This window comes from Phalangium opilio, unplaced genomic scaffold (genome assembly GCF_054372755.1).
Source record: "Phalangium opilio isolate 3A_F unplaced genomic scaffold, DU_Popi_V2 ptg000225l_1, whole genome shotgun sequence".
Lineage (NCBI taxonomy): Eukaryota > Metazoa > Arthropoda > Arachnida > Opiliones > Phalangiidae > Phalangium > Phalangium opilio.
In genome coordinates, this window is record NW_028324219.1 from 666,047 (window position 1) to 676,004 (window position 9,958).

Genomic DNA, 9,958 nt, shown 5'->3' on the forward strand with positions numbered 1-9,958 from the left:
ACGACGGAAGTGAGGTTCGAACTCGCGCGGGCAAAGCCCAATGGATTAGCGGTCCATCTCCTTAACCACTCGGCCATTCCTTCATCGATTTAAACGAGTTTAATCACTTTGACTGCATTTGTGTTCAAAATAAAACGGATAAAACGACGGAGGCGAGATTCGAACTCGCGCGGGCAGAGCCCAATGGATCAGCAGTCCATCGCCTTAACCACTCGGCCACCCCGTCCTTGATTAAAACTGGTTTAATAATTTCGCCTGAATTTTTGATTAAAACCATCCGGTTAAAACGACGGAAGCGAGATTCGAACTCGCGCGGGCAGAGCCCAACGGATTAGCAGTCCATCGCCTTAACCACTTGGCCACCCCGTCCTCGATTAAAACTGGTTAAATCATTTCGACTGAATTTGTGAGTAAAACATCCGGTTAAAACGACGGATTCGAGATTCGAACTCGCGCGGGATTAGCGGTCCATCGCCTTAACCACTCGGCCATTCCTTCATCGGTTTAAGAGAGTTTAATCACTTTGACTGCATTTGTGTTCAAAACAAAACGGATAAAACGACGGAGGCGAGATTCGAACTCGCGCGGGCAGAGCCCAACGGATTAGCAGTCCATCGCCTTAACCACTCGGCCACCCCGTCCTCGATTAAAACCGGTTTAATCATTTCGCCTGAATTTTTGATTAAAACAATCCGGTTAAAACGACGGAGGCGAGATTCGAACTCGCGCGGGCAGAGCCCATTGGATTAGCGGTCCATCGCCTTAACCACTCGGCCATTCCTTCATCGATTTAAGAGAGTTTAATCACTTAAACTGCATTTGTGTTCAAAACAAAATGGATAAAACGACGGAGGCGAGATTCGAACTCGCGCGGGCAGAGCCCAATGGATTAGCAGTCCATCGCCTTAACCACTCGGCCACCCCGTCCTTGATTAAAACTGGTTTAATAATTTCGCCTGAATTTTTGATTAAAACAATCTGGTTAAAACGATGGAGGCGAGATTCGAACTCGCGCGGGCAGAGCCCAACGGATTAGCAGTCCATCTCCTTAACCACTCGGCCACCCCGTCCTTGATTAAAACTGGTTTAATAATTTCGCCTGAATTTTTGATTAAAACCATCCGGTTAAAACGACGGAAGCGAGATTCGAACTCGCGCGGGCAGAGCCCAACGGATTAGCAGTCCATCGCCTTAACCACTTGGCCAGTCCTTCATCGATTGAAAAGAGTTTAATGACTTTGACTGCATTTGTTTTCAAAACAAAACGGATAAAACGACGGAGGCGAGATTCGAACTATCGCGGGCAGAGCCCAACGGATTAGCGGTCCATCGCCTTAACCACTCGGCCATTCCTTCATCGATTTAAGAGAGTTTAATCACTTTGACTGCATTTGTGTTCAAAACAAAACGGATAAAACGACGGAGGCGAGATTCGAACTCGCGCGGGCAGAGCCCAACGGATTAGCAGTCCATCTCCTTAACCACTCGGCCACCCCGTCCTTGATTAAAACTTGTTTAATCTTTTCGCCTAAATTTTTGATTAAAACAATCCGGTTAAAACGACTGAAGTGAGGTTCGAACTCGCGCGGGCAGAGCCCAATGGATCAGCAGTCCATCGCCTTAACCACTCGGCCACCCCATCCTTGATTAAAACTGGTTTAAAAATTTCGCCTGAATTTTTGATTAAAACAATCCGGTTAAAACGACGGAAGCGAGATTCGAACTCGCGCGGGCAGAGCCCAACGGATTAGCAGTCCATCGCCTTAACCACTTGGCCACCCCGTCCTCGATCAAAACTGGTTAAATCATTTCGACTGAATTTTTGAGTAAAACATCCGGTTAAAACGACGGATTCGAGATTCGAACTCGCGCGGGCAGAGAAATTGGATTAGCGGTCCATCGCTTTAACCACTCGGCCATTCCTTCATCGATTTAAGAGAGTTTAATCACTTTGACTGCATTTGTGTTCAAAACAAAACGGATAAAACGACGGAGGCGAGATTCGAACTCGCGCGGGCAGAGCCCAACGGATTAGCAGTCCATCGCCTTAACCACTCGGCCACCCCGTCCTCGATTAAAACTGGTTTAATCATTTCGCCTGAATTTTTGATTAAAACAATCCGGTTATAACGACGGAAGTGAGGTTCGAACTCGCGCGGGCAAAGCCCAATGGATTAGCGGTCCATCTCCTTAACCACTCGGCCATTCCTTCATCGATTTAAAAGAGTTTAATCACTTTGACTGCATTTGTGTTCAAAACAAAACGGATAAAACGACGGAGGCGAGATTCTAACTCGCGCAGGCAGAGCCCAATGGATTAGCAGTCCATCGCCTTAACCACTCGGCCACCCCGTCCTCGATTTAAACTGGTTAAATCATTTCGACTGAATTTGTGAGTAAAACATCCGGTTAAAACGACGGATTCGAGATTCGAACTCGCGCGGGCAGAGCCCATTGGATTAGCGGTCCATCGCCTTAACCACTCGGCCATTCCTTCATCGATTTAAGAGAGTTTAATCACTTTGACTGCATTTGTGTTCAAAACAAAACGGATAAAACGACGGAGGCGAGATTCTAACTCGCGCGGGCAGAGCCCAATGGATTAGCAGTCCATCGCCTTAACTACTCGGCCACCCCGTCCTTGATTAAAACTGGTTTAATAATTTCGCCTGAATTTCTGATTAAAACAATCCGGTTAAAACGACGGGTTCGAGATTCGGACTCGCGCGGGCAGAGCCCATTGGATTAGCGGTCCATCGCCTTAACCACTCGGCCACCCCGTCCTTGATTAAAACTTGTTTAATCTTTTCGCCTAAATTTTTGATTAAAACAATCCGGTTAAAACGACTGAAGTGAGGTTCGAACTCGCGCGGGCAGAGCCCAATGGATCAGCAGTCCATCGCCTTAACCACTCGGCCACCCCATCCTTGATTAAAGTTGGTTTAAAAATTTCGCCTGAATTTTTGATTAAAACAATCCGGTTAAAACGACGGAAGCGAGATTCGAACTCGCGCGGGCAGAGCCCAACGGATTAGCAGTCCATCGCCTTAACCACTTGGCCACCCCGTCCTCGATCAAAACTGGTTAAATCATTTCGACTGAATTTGTGAGTAAAACATCCGGTTAAAACGACGGATTCGAGATTCGAACTCGCGCGGGCAGAGAAATTGGATTAGCGGTCCATCGCTTTAACCACTCGGCCATTCCTTCATCGATTTAAGAGAGTTTAATCACTTTGACTGCATTTGTGTTCAAAACAAAACGGATAAAACGACGGACTCGAGATTCGAACTCGCGCGGGCAGAGCCCAACGGATTAGCAGTCCATCGCCTTAACCACTCGGCCACCCCGTCCTCGATTAAAACCGGTTTAATCTTTTCGCCTGAATTTTTGATTAAAACAATCCGGTTATAACGACGGAAGTGAGGTTTGAACTCGCGCGGGCAAAGCCCAATGGATTAGCGGTCCATCTCCTTAACCACTCGGCCATTCCTTCATCGATTTAAAAGAGTTTAATCACTTTGACTGCATTTGTGTTCAAAACAAAACGGATAAAACGACGGAGGCGAGATTCTAACTCGCGCAGGCAGAGCCCAATGGATTAGCAGTCCATCGCCTTAACCACTCGGCCACCCCGTCCTCGATTAAAACCGGTTTAATCATTTCGCCTGAATTTTTGATTAAAACAATCCGGTTATAACGACGGAAGTGAGGTTCGAACTCGCGCGGGCAAAGCCCAATGGATTAGCGGTCCATCTCCTTAACCACTCGGCCATTCCTTCATCGATTTAAAAGAGTTTAATCACTTTGACTGCATTTGTGTTCAAAACAAAACGGATAAAACGACGGAGGCGAGATTCTAACTCGCGCAGGCAGAGCCCAATGGATTAGCAGTCCATCGCCTTAACCACTCGGCCACCCCGTCCTCGATTTAAACTGGTTAAATCATTTCGACTGAATTTGTGAGTAAAACATCCGGTTAAAACGACGGATTCGAGATTCGAACTCGCGCGGGCAGAGCCCATTGGATTAGCGGTCCATCGCCTTAACCACTCGGCCATTCCTTCATCGATTTAAAAGAGTTTAATCACTTTGACTGCATTTGTGTTCAAAACAAAACGGATAAAACGACGGAGGCGAGATTCTAACTCGCGCGGGCAGAGCCCAATGGATTAGCAGTCCATCGCCTTAACTACTCGGCCACCCCGTCCTTGATTAAAACTGGTTTAATAATTTCGCCTGAATTTTTGATTAAAACAATCCGGTTAAAACGACGGGTTCGAGATTCGGACTCGCGCGGGCAGAGCCCATTGGATTAGCGGTCCATCGCCTTAACCACTCGGCCATTCCTTCATCGATTTAAGAGAGTTTAATCACTTTGACTGCATTTGTGTTCAAAACAAAACGGATAAAACGACGGAGGCGAGATTCGAACTCGCGCGGGCAGAGCCCAATGGATTAGCGGTCCAACGCCTAAATCACTCGGCCATTCCTTCATCGATTGAAAAGAGTTTAATCACTTTGACTGCATTTGTGTTCAAAACAAAACGGATAAAACGACGGAGGCGAAATTTAAACTCGCGCGGGCAGAGCCTAATGGATTAGCGGTCCAACGCCTCAACCACTCGGCCAGTCCTTCATCGATTGAAAAGAGTTTAATGACTTTGATTGCATTTGTGTTCAAAACAAAACGGATAAAACGACGGAGGCGAGATTCGAACTATCGCGGGCAGAGCCCAACGGATTAGCAGTCCATCGCCTTAACCACTCAGCCACCCCGTCCTCGAATAAAACTGGTAAAATAATTTCGACTGAATTTGTGAGTAAAACATCCGGTTAAAACGACGGATTCGAGATTCGAACTCGCGCGGGCCGAGCCCATTGGATTAGCGGTCCATCGCCTTAACCACTCGGCCATTCCTTCATCGATTTAAGAGAGTTTAATCACTTTGACTGCATTTGTGTTCAAAACCAAACGGAAAAAACGACGGAGGCGAGATTCGAACTCGCTCGGGCAGAGCCCAATGGATTAGCAGTCCATCGCCTTAACCACTCGGCCACCCCGTCCTTGATTAAAACTGGTTTAATAATTTTGCCTGAATTTTTGATTAAAACAATCTGGTTAAAACGACGGAGGCGAGATTCGAACTCGCGCGGGCAGAGCCCAACGGATTAGCAGTCCATCGCCTTAACCACTCGGCCACCCCGTCCTCGATTAAAACCGGTTTAATCATTTCGCCTGAATTTTTGATTAAAACAATCCGGTTAAAACGACGGAAGTGAGGTTCGAACTCGCGCGGGCAAGGCCCAATGGATTAGCGGTCCATCGCCTTAACCACTCGGCCATTCCTTCATCGATTTAAACGAGTTTAATCACTTTGACTGCATTTGTGTTCAAAACAAAACGGATAAAACGACGGAGGCGAGATTCGAACTCGCGCGGGCAGAGCCCAATGGATTAGCAGTCCATCGCCTTAACCACTCGGCCACCCCGTCCTTGATTAAAACTGGTTTAATAATTTCGCCTGAATTTTTGATTAAAACCATCCGGTTAAAACGACGGAAGCGAGATTCGAACTCGCGCGGGCAGAGCCCAACGGATTAGCAGTCCATCGCCTTAACCACTTGGCCAGTCCTTCATCGATTGAAAAGAGTTTAATGACTTTGACTGCATTTGTTTTCAAAACAATCCGGTTTTAACGACGGAAGTGAGGTTCGAACTCGCGCGGGCAAAGCCCAATGGATTAGCAGTCCATCGCCTTAACTACTCGGCCACCCCGTCCTTGATTAAAACTGGTTTAATAATTTCGCCTGAATTTTTGATTAAAACAATCCGGTTAAAACGACGGGTTCGAGATTCGAACTCGCGCGGGCAGAGCCCATTGGATTAGCGGTCCATCGCCTTAACCACTCGGCCATTCCTTCATCGATTTAAGAGAGTTTAATCACTTAAACTGCATTTGTGTTCAAAACAAAACGGATAAAACGACGGAGGCGAGATTCGAACTCGCGCGGGCAGAGCCCAATGGATTAGCAGTCCATCGCCTTAACCACTCGGCCACCCCGTCCTTGATTAAAACTGGTTTAATAATTTCGCCTGAATTTTTGATTAAAACCATCTGGTTAAAACGATGGAGGCGAGATTCGAACTCGCGCGGGCAGAGCCCAACGGATTAGCAGTCCATCTCCTTAACCACTCGGCCACCCCGTCCTTGATTAAAACTTGCTTAATCATTTCGTCTGAATTTTTGATTAAAACAATCCGATTAAAACGACGGAAGTGAGGTTCGAACTCGCGCGGGCAAAGCCCAACGGATTAGCAGTCCATCGCCTTAACCACTCGGCCACCGCGTCCTCGATTAAAACCGGTTTAATCATTTCGCCTGAATTTTTGATTAAAACAATCCGGTTAAAACGACGGAGGCGAGATTCGAACTCGCGCGGGCAGAGCCCAACGGATTAGCAGTCCATCGCCTTAACCACTCGGCCACCCCGTCCTCGATTAAAACCGGTTTAATCATTTCGCCTGAATTTTTGATTAAAACAATCCGGTTAAAACGACGGAAGTGAGGTTCGAACTCGCGCGGGCAAAGCCCAATGGATTAGCGGTCCATCTCCTTAACCACTCGGCCATTCCTTCATCGATTTAAAAGAGTTTAATCACTTTGACTGCATTTGTGTTCAAAACAAAACGGATAAAACGACGGAGGCGAGATTCTAACTCGCGCGGGCAGAGCCCAATGGATTAGCAGTCCATCGCCTTAACCACTCGGCCACCCCGTCCTTGATTAAAACTGGTTTAATAATTTCGCCTGAATTTTTGATTAAAACAATCCGGTTAAAACGACGGGTTCGAGATTCGAACTCGCGCGGGCAGAGCCCATTGGATTAGCGGTCCATCGCCTTAACCACTCGGCCATTCCTTCATCGATTTAAGAGAGTTTAATCACTTAAACCGCATTTGTGTTCAAAACAAAACGGATAAAACGACGGAGGCGAGATTCGGACTCGCGCGGGCAGAGCCCAATGGATTAGCAGTCCATCGCCTTAACCACTCGGCCACCCCGTCCTTGATTAAAACTGGTTTAATAATTTCGCCTGAATTTTTGATTAAAACAATCTGGTTAAAACGATGGAGGCGAGATTCGAACTCGCGCGGGCAGAGCCCAACGGATTAGCAGTCCATCTCCTTAACCACTCGGCCACCCCGTCCTTGATTAAAACTTGCTTAATCATTTCGCCTGAATTTTTGATTAAAACAATCCGGTTAAAACGACGGAAGTGAGGTTCGAACTCGCGCGGGCAAAGCCCAATGGATTAGCGGTCCATCGCCTTGACCACTCGGCCACCCCGTCCTCGATTGAAACTGGTTTAATCATTTCGACTGAATTTGTGAGTAAAACATCCGGTTAAAACGACGGATTCGAGATTCGAACTCGCGCGGGCAGAGCCCATTGGATTAGCGGTCCATCGCCTTAACCACTCGGCCATTCCTTTATCGATTTAAGAGAGTTTAATCACTTAAACTGCATTTGTGTTCAAAACAAAACGGATAAAACGACGGAGGCGAGATTCGAACTCGCGCGGGCAGAGCCCAATGGATTAGCAGTCCATCGCCTTAACCACTCGGCCATCCCGTCCTTGATTAAAACTGGTTTAATAATTTCGCCTGAATTTTTGATTAAAACAATCCGGTTAAAACGACGGGTTCGAGATTCGAACCCGGGCGGGCAGAGCCCATTGGATTAGCGGTCCATCGCCTTAACCACTCGGCCATTCCTTCATCGATTTAAGAGAGTTTAATCACTTAAACTGCATTTGTGTTCAAAACAAAACGGATAAAACGACGGAGGCGAGATTTGAACTCGTGCGGGCAGAGCCCAATGGATTAGCAGTCCATCGCCTTAACCACTCGGCCACCCCGTCCTTGATTAAAACTGGTTTAATAATTTCGCCTGAATTTTTGATTAAAACAATCTGGTTAAAACGATGGAGGCGAGATTCGAACTCGCGCGGGCAGAGCCCAACGGATTAGCAGTCCATCTCCTTAACCACTCGGCCACCCCGTCCTTGATTAAAACTTGCTTAATCATTTCGCCTGAATTTTTGATTAAAACAATCCGATTAAAACGACGGAAGTGAGGTTCGAACTCGCGCGGGCAAAGCCCAATGGATTAGCGGTCCATCGCCTTAACCACTCGGCCACCCCGTCCTCGATTGAAACTGGTTTAATCATTTCGACTGAATTTGTGAGTAAAACATCCGGTTAAAACGACGTATTCGAGATTCGAACTCGCGCGGGCAGAGCCCATTGGATTAGCGGTCCATCGCCTTAACCACTCGGCCATTCCTTCATCGATTTAAGAGAGTTTAATCACTTAAACTGCATTTGTGTTCAAAACAAAACGGATAAAACGACGGAGGCGAGATTCGAACTCGCGCGGGCAGAGCCCAATGGATTAGCAGTCCATCGCCTTAACCACTCGGCCATCCCGTCCTTGATTAAAACTGGTTTAATAATTTCGCCTGAATTTTTGATTAAAACAATCCGGTTAAAACGACGGGTTCGAGATTCGAACTCGCGCGGGCAGAGCCCAATGGATTAGCAGTCCATCGCCTTAACCACTCGGCCACCCCGTCCTTGATTAAAACTGGTTTAATAATTTCGCCTGAATTTTTGATTAAAACCATCTGGTTAAAACGATGGAGGCGAGATTCGAACTCGCGCGGGCAGAGCCCAACGGATTAGCAGTCCATCTCCTTAACCACTCGGCCACCCCGTCCTTGATTAAAACTTGCTTAATCATGTGCGAAATGTGTAAATCATCGACTAATAGGCCAAACAGCACCAATACAGAGGATACAGAGGAACTACCCAGCAGCGACTTAAGACTATTAATTCAACAAGTAAGCGATATTCATTCAAAAATGAAAAAAATTGACGACATCGAAATAAAAGTAAGCAAAATCAAAGACATCGAAACTAAACTGAGCAAGATTACGGACATTGAATCTAAAATAACGGATATTGAATCTAAAGTAAATAAAATCGCAGATATTGAGGTAAAAGTCAATAAAATATCAGACATAGAAGTACAAGTAACAAAAATTAACGACATTGAGAAATCAATCCAATTTTGCTCCGATAAAATTGACGATTTTAGCGATAGCTTAGGGTCTCTATCTAGTGAGATATGTTTGATAAAAAAAGATAATGATGTTCTTAAGCTAAAAAATGCAGATCTAACAATTAAAATTCAAAACCAAGAAATTATGATAAACGAAGTAAAGCAAGAAAACCTAAACCATAACTTAGAAATAACGGGTATTGAGCTTACTAAAAATGAAAAATTGGATGAAATTCTAAAAGCAGTAGCAAAGGCAATTAATGTTAACTATCATCATGATGAAATTATAGAGGCATATCGTGTATCTAGATCTAAAAACCAAGTACCAATAATTCGAGTATTATTTAGCAATAAAAAAATTAGGAGTGACTGGCTTAAACAAGCAAGACTTAAAAAAGATTTGAAGGGCAGTGATATTGACCCGGGGCTACAAAATAACAGAGTCTATATCAATGAACAATTAACATTAATTAACAAAAAACTACTTCTTGAAACTAAATCATTAGCTAAAAATAAAAATTATAAGTATGTTTGGGTAAATGATGGAAAATTATTCCTGAGGAAAGCTGATAACATGCCCTCCATTAGAGTAAAAACTCTCGATGACTTGAAACCTCTTTAAAAAAGTACTAATAACAATAAAAAAACTTCCCCTGGTCAATATGATTGATTTCACTAACGAATCTCAAAATTTTAATTTAAAATCTCTACCAGAAAATCTCCTGAATTCAAATAATTTGAGTAAAAATGGTTTAAATGTTTTTCACCTAAATATTCGCAGTTTGAGGAAGCACTTTGATGAATTTGTTATATATTTAGAAACAATCAAA

The 9,958-nt window shown here is 45.1% G+C and overlaps 46 non-coding genes across 46 annotated transcripts; all 46 read right to left on the reverse strand.

Annotated features, from left to right (window-relative positions):
* Position 1: 1 nt before the first annotated feature.
* TRNAS-GCU (transfer RNA serine (anticodon GCU)) lies at positions 2-83 on the reverse strand. The gene has a single exon. It is a non-coding gene; the product is annotated as a tRNA-Ser (tRNA).
* Positions 84-144: 61 nt separating this feature from the next.
* Positions 145-226, reverse strand: TRNAS-GCU (transfer RNA serine (anticodon GCU)). The gene has a single exon. It is a non-coding gene; the product is annotated as a tRNA-Ser (tRNA).
* A 61-nt stretch (positions 227-287) lies between these two features.
* Positions 288-369, reverse strand: TRNAS-GCU (transfer RNA serine (anticodon GCU)). Its single transcript has one exon. It is a non-coding gene; the product is annotated as a tRNA-Ser (tRNA).
* A 190-nt stretch (positions 370-559) lies between these two features.
* TRNAS-GCU (transfer RNA serine (anticodon GCU)) lies at positions 560-641 on the reverse strand. Its single transcript has one exon. It is a non-coding gene; the product is annotated as a tRNA-Ser (tRNA).
* A 61-nt stretch (positions 642-702) lies between these two features.
* On the reverse strand, positions 703-784 carry TRNAS-GCU (transfer RNA serine (anticodon GCU)). The gene has a single exon. It is a non-coding gene; the product is annotated as a tRNA-Ser (tRNA).
* A 61-nt stretch (positions 785-845) lies between these two features.
* Positions 846-927, reverse strand: TRNAS-GCU (transfer RNA serine (anticodon GCU)). The gene has a single exon. It is a non-coding gene; the product is annotated as a tRNA-Ser (tRNA).
* A 61-nt stretch (positions 928-988) lies between these two features.
* Positions 989-1,070, reverse strand: TRNAS-GCU (transfer RNA serine (anticodon GCU)). Its single transcript has one exon. It is a non-coding gene; the product is annotated as a tRNA-Ser (tRNA).
* Positions 1,071-1,131: 61 nt separating this feature from the next.
* Positions 1,132-1,213, reverse strand: TRNAS-GCU (transfer RNA serine (anticodon GCU)). The gene has a single exon. It is a non-coding gene; the product is annotated as a tRNA-Ser (tRNA).
* Positions 1,214-1,417: 204 nt separating this feature from the next.
* Positions 1,418-1,499, reverse strand: TRNAS-GCU (transfer RNA serine (anticodon GCU)). Its single transcript has one exon. It is a non-coding gene; the product is annotated as a tRNA-Ser (tRNA).
* A 61-nt stretch (positions 1,500-1,560) lies between these two features.
* Positions 1,561-1,642, reverse strand: TRNAS-GCU (transfer RNA serine (anticodon GCU)). Its single transcript has one exon. It is a non-coding gene; the product is annotated as a tRNA-Ser (tRNA).
* Positions 1,643-1,703: 61 nt separating this feature from the next.
* On the reverse strand, positions 1,704-1,785 carry TRNAS-GCU (transfer RNA serine (anticodon GCU)). Its single transcript has one exon. It is a non-coding gene; the product is annotated as a tRNA-Ser (tRNA).
* Positions 1,786-1,987: 202 nt separating this feature from the next.
* Positions 1,988-2,069, reverse strand: TRNAS-GCU (transfer RNA serine (anticodon GCU)). The gene has a single exon. It is a non-coding gene; the product is annotated as a tRNA-Ser (tRNA).
* Positions 2,070-2,130: 61 nt separating this feature from the next.
* TRNAS-GCU (transfer RNA serine (anticodon GCU)) lies at positions 2,131-2,212 on the reverse strand. Its single transcript has one exon. It is a non-coding gene; the product is annotated as a tRNA-Ser (tRNA).
* Positions 2,213-2,273: 61 nt separating this feature from the next.
* On the reverse strand, positions 2,274-2,355 carry TRNAS-GCU (transfer RNA serine (anticodon GCU)). The gene has a single exon. It is a non-coding gene; the product is annotated as a tRNA-Ser (tRNA).
* Positions 2,356-2,558: 203 nt separating this feature from the next.
* On the reverse strand, positions 2,559-2,640 carry TRNAS-GCU (transfer RNA serine (anticodon GCU)). Its single transcript has one exon. It is a non-coding gene; the product is annotated as a tRNA-Ser (tRNA).
* A 204-nt stretch (positions 2,641-2,844) lies between these two features.
* TRNAS-GCU (transfer RNA serine (anticodon GCU)) lies at positions 2,845-2,926 on the reverse strand. Its single transcript has one exon. It is a non-coding gene; the product is annotated as a tRNA-Ser (tRNA).
* A 61-nt stretch (positions 2,927-2,987) lies between these two features.
* TRNAS-GCU (transfer RNA serine (anticodon GCU)) lies at positions 2,988-3,069 on the reverse strand. Its single transcript has one exon. It is a non-coding gene; the product is annotated as a tRNA-Ser (tRNA).
* A 202-nt stretch (positions 3,070-3,271) lies between these two features.
* On the reverse strand, positions 3,272-3,353 carry TRNAS-GCU (transfer RNA serine (anticodon GCU)). The gene has a single exon. It is a non-coding gene; the product is annotated as a tRNA-Ser (tRNA).
* Positions 3,354-3,414: 61 nt separating this feature from the next.
* Positions 3,415-3,496, reverse strand: TRNAS-GCU (transfer RNA serine (anticodon GCU)). Its single transcript has one exon. It is a non-coding gene; the product is annotated as a tRNA-Ser (tRNA).
* Positions 3,497-3,557: 61 nt separating this feature from the next.
* Positions 3,558-3,639, reverse strand: TRNAS-GCU (transfer RNA serine (anticodon GCU)). Its single transcript has one exon. It is a non-coding gene; the product is annotated as a tRNA-Ser (tRNA).
* Positions 3,640-3,700: 61 nt separating this feature from the next.
* TRNAS-GCU (transfer RNA serine (anticodon GCU)) lies at positions 3,701-3,782 on the reverse strand. Its single transcript has one exon. It is a non-coding gene; the product is annotated as a tRNA-Ser (tRNA).
* Positions 3,783-3,843: 61 nt separating this feature from the next.
* Positions 3,844-3,925, reverse strand: TRNAS-GCU (transfer RNA serine (anticodon GCU)). The gene has a single exon. It is a non-coding gene; the product is annotated as a tRNA-Ser (tRNA).
* A 203-nt stretch (positions 3,926-4,128) lies between these two features.
* Positions 4,129-4,210, reverse strand: TRNAS-GCU (transfer RNA serine (anticodon GCU)). Its single transcript has one exon. It is a non-coding gene; the product is annotated as a tRNA-Ser (tRNA).
* Positions 4,211-4,700: 490 nt separating this feature from the next.
* TRNAS-GCU (transfer RNA serine (anticodon GCU)) lies at positions 4,701-4,782 on the reverse strand. Its single transcript has one exon. It is a non-coding gene; the product is annotated as a tRNA-Ser (tRNA).
* Positions 4,783-4,985: 203 nt separating this feature from the next.
* On the reverse strand, positions 4,986-5,067 carry TRNAS-GCU (transfer RNA serine (anticodon GCU)). The gene has a single exon. It is a non-coding gene; the product is annotated as a tRNA-Ser (tRNA).
* Positions 5,068-5,128: 61 nt separating this feature from the next.
* On the reverse strand, positions 5,129-5,210 carry TRNAS-GCU (transfer RNA serine (anticodon GCU)). Its single transcript has one exon. It is a non-coding gene; the product is annotated as a tRNA-Ser (tRNA).
* Positions 5,211-5,271: 61 nt separating this feature from the next.
* Positions 5,272-5,353, reverse strand: TRNAS-GCU (transfer RNA serine (anticodon GCU)). The gene has a single exon. It is a non-coding gene; the product is annotated as a tRNA-Ser (tRNA).
* A 61-nt stretch (positions 5,354-5,414) lies between these two features.
* On the reverse strand, positions 5,415-5,496 carry TRNAS-GCU (transfer RNA serine (anticodon GCU)). The gene has a single exon. It is a non-coding gene; the product is annotated as a tRNA-Ser (tRNA).
* Positions 5,497-5,557: 61 nt separating this feature from the next.
* On the reverse strand, positions 5,558-5,639 carry TRNAS-GCU (transfer RNA serine (anticodon GCU)). Its single transcript has one exon. It is a non-coding gene; the product is annotated as a tRNA-Ser (tRNA).
* A 61-nt stretch (positions 5,640-5,700) lies between these two features.
* On the reverse strand, positions 5,701-5,782 carry TRNAS-GCU (transfer RNA serine (anticodon GCU)). The gene has a single exon. It is a non-coding gene; the product is annotated as a tRNA-Ser (tRNA).
* A 204-nt stretch (positions 5,783-5,986) lies between these two features.
* On the reverse strand, positions 5,987-6,068 carry TRNAS-GCU (transfer RNA serine (anticodon GCU)). Its single transcript has one exon. It is a non-coding gene; the product is annotated as a tRNA-Ser (tRNA).
* A 61-nt stretch (positions 6,069-6,129) lies between these two features.
* Positions 6,130-6,211, reverse strand: TRNAS-GCU (transfer RNA serine (anticodon GCU)). The gene has a single exon. It is a non-coding gene; the product is annotated as a tRNA-Ser (tRNA).
* A 61-nt stretch (positions 6,212-6,272) lies between these two features.
* TRNAS-GCU (transfer RNA serine (anticodon GCU)) lies at positions 6,273-6,354 on the reverse strand. The gene has a single exon. It is a non-coding gene; the product is annotated as a tRNA-Ser (tRNA).
* A 61-nt stretch (positions 6,355-6,415) lies between these two features.
* On the reverse strand, positions 6,416-6,497 carry TRNAS-GCU (transfer RNA serine (anticodon GCU)). Its single transcript has one exon. It is a non-coding gene; the product is annotated as a tRNA-Ser (tRNA).
* Positions 6,498-6,558: 61 nt separating this feature from the next.
* TRNAS-GCU (transfer RNA serine (anticodon GCU)) lies at positions 6,559-6,640 on the reverse strand. Its single transcript has one exon. It is a non-coding gene; the product is annotated as a tRNA-Ser (tRNA).
* A 61-nt stretch (positions 6,641-6,701) lies between these two features.
* TRNAS-GCU (transfer RNA serine (anticodon GCU)) lies at positions 6,702-6,783 on the reverse strand. Its single transcript has one exon. It is a non-coding gene; the product is annotated as a tRNA-Ser (tRNA).
* A 204-nt stretch (positions 6,784-6,987) lies between these two features.
* TRNAS-GCU (transfer RNA serine (anticodon GCU)) lies at positions 6,988-7,069 on the reverse strand. The gene has a single exon. It is a non-coding gene; the product is annotated as a tRNA-Ser (tRNA).
* A 61-nt stretch (positions 7,070-7,130) lies between these two features.
* TRNAS-GCU (transfer RNA serine (anticodon GCU)) lies at positions 7,131-7,212 on the reverse strand. Its single transcript has one exon. It is a non-coding gene; the product is annotated as a tRNA-Ser (tRNA).
* Positions 7,213-7,273: 61 nt separating this feature from the next.
* Positions 7,274-7,355, reverse strand: TRNAS-GCU (transfer RNA serine (anticodon GCU)). The gene has a single exon. It is a non-coding gene; the product is annotated as a tRNA-Ser (tRNA).
* Positions 7,356-7,558: 203 nt separating this feature from the next.
* TRNAS-GCU (transfer RNA serine (anticodon GCU)) lies at positions 7,559-7,640 on the reverse strand. Its single transcript has one exon. It is a non-coding gene; the product is annotated as a tRNA-Ser (tRNA).
* A 204-nt stretch (positions 7,641-7,844) lies between these two features.
* TRNAS-GCU (transfer RNA serine (anticodon GCU)) lies at positions 7,845-7,926 on the reverse strand. Its single transcript has one exon. It is a non-coding gene; the product is annotated as a tRNA-Ser (tRNA).
* Positions 7,927-7,987: 61 nt separating this feature from the next.
* Positions 7,988-8,069, reverse strand: TRNAS-GCU (transfer RNA serine (anticodon GCU)). Its single transcript has one exon. It is a non-coding gene; the product is annotated as a tRNA-Ser (tRNA).
* Positions 8,070-8,130: 61 nt separating this feature from the next.
* On the reverse strand, positions 8,131-8,212 carry TRNAS-GCU (transfer RNA serine (anticodon GCU)). Its single transcript has one exon. It is a non-coding gene; the product is annotated as a tRNA-Ser (tRNA).
* Positions 8,213-8,415: 203 nt separating this feature from the next.
* On the reverse strand, positions 8,416-8,497 carry TRNAS-GCU (transfer RNA serine (anticodon GCU)). Its single transcript has one exon. It is a non-coding gene; the product is annotated as a tRNA-Ser (tRNA).
* Positions 8,498-8,558: 61 nt separating this feature from the next.
* Positions 8,559-8,640, reverse strand: TRNAS-GCU (transfer RNA serine (anticodon GCU)). The gene has a single exon. It is a non-coding gene; the product is annotated as a tRNA-Ser (tRNA).
* A 61-nt stretch (positions 8,641-8,701) lies between these two features.
* TRNAS-GCU (transfer RNA serine (anticodon GCU)) lies at positions 8,702-8,783 on the reverse strand. The gene has a single exon. It is a non-coding gene; the product is annotated as a tRNA-Ser (tRNA).
* Between the last annotated feature and the right edge of the window lie 1,175 nt (positions 8,784-9,958).